Source organism: Hordeum vulgare, chromosome 6H (genome assembly GCF_904849725.1).
Source record: "Hordeum vulgare subsp. vulgare chromosome 6H, MorexV3_pseudomolecules_assembly, whole genome shotgun sequence".
Taxonomy (NCBI): domain Eukaryota; kingdom Viridiplantae; phylum Streptophyta; class Magnoliopsida; order Poales; family Poaceae; genus Hordeum; species Hordeum vulgare.
In genome coordinates, this window is record NC_058523.1 from 548,380,886 (window position 1) to 548,382,653 (window position 1,768).

Sequence of the window (1,768 nt, forward strand, 5' to 3'; positions counted from 1 at the left end):
GTAATGTCCCATATCTGAGTTGTAAAGACTGTTCTGGTGGCTACTGGTTTATTTGTCGGTTTTATCCAAGGGTTCAGACGGTCGTTATCCTACAACTGCAACTTGCTAAGTAATATGCCTACCAGAATATTGTACCTGACAGCACCCATGATCATCTGAAGAATCAAGAACACATCAGGCCAAGCTCTTTCAGCTAAGGATCGAGGCAAAGAGAACCATAATGAAGGAGCAAGATTGGCCATACATGTATAATAATGGTTGCAAGATCAACATGGTACACATGCTCAAAATAGTCTGGTTCGATATCAATCACCGTGGGAACACACCCATGGGGTCTATTCCATTTGCAAGGACCCTATATCGAGTCAACCCGCTCAGCCCATCCAGATATGCTCAGAATCGTCAGAAGGGGATATTCGAATCTGTGAGGATGACTAAGCGGTTCGATTGCAGCAAAAGTGCTAAAGCATTACACGACCTACTATTCACCAAAATATGTCGACAGACGGAACGACCAGGAGGTTGGACAACAACCTCGGAGCATGTGTCCTCACATATGGGAATCACTCAAAGGATAGCCTACCGTGAACAAGACCTTTTTGCGAAACCTCCGTCAGTCAAGTCAGCATACATGAACGGACGGAATTCAGAGTAACATATGAGGATCGAGTGAAACAAACCACCTCAAAGCCATGCAGTGAATCAGATAACCGAGCAGGAGCATCATACCAAGGCAAAAAGGAAACCTGAGTTGGAAATGGTTTCCTCAAGTGGGGATATTCATGCTTGAACCCTGAGCAACCAAAACTCGAGGACGGGATTTCTTTAAGGGGGTAGGTTTGTAACACCCTGGATTTTGCCCATTTCTTTTTCTTTTGATTTTGGCCTGGATTTGATTTTTTGTGGCTTGGTAGTTTTGGAACCTAAAGGGATCACCCTTGATTTCGCTTCCCTAGTGACTTGCCAACCTCCAAACCATCCCAAGACCTTGTCATTTCCATCTTGAGCCCATCCCAATAATCTTCTCCCTGGGAATATTCGTTTTTCCTATTAAAGGAATAACCCTGTTGCCTTGGGTTGTGAAGCAACCCACATTTCTATCATTCCAAAAATTCCCAAATAATTCTTATAAATCTCTTGCGTCATATCTTCCTCAGATATGACAAAATCCTTCCTTTCCATGTTCAAAAATATTTATCAAATATTCCTTTTCTGATTCTGTCCTAGCAGTCAAGTTGTGAAGCAAGTACTCTTTTTATCTGCTTGCTTGCTCTCAGAATTTGTGGTCACTCTTTCCTATCCATAGCATGGCCTCATGCGAAAATTCAACCTCATTTGGCTAGTAAATATTTCTTGGCAAATTTCCTAAGTTCCTGATCCACAGGAAGCTTTGTGAAGAAAGTGCTAGCTAAGAGCATTCAAATGCGTTAAAACTTTGCCATGATCTCAATATGCTCCAATCATGAATCTCCACCAAATTTGAGCATCACCTCATCAACTGTGTGAGCACAACATCAAATCTTTGTCTCTGGTCATTATTTTGGATTGTGAAGCAACTGTAGTTTATGTTGCTCTATAATTTCTGAAATTTTACCAAGACATTCTCCTACCTATAAAACACCTCTCCACCAAATTTGAGCTCATTTTATCTAGCCAGTTTCCCCCAGTAATTCTCCTAAGATTATGTCCAATAGGGATGAAGTGTGAAGGAAGTACCACTTTGGTTTATCCAGATGGTATGAAATTTATACAGTGTCTTCCTATGCCT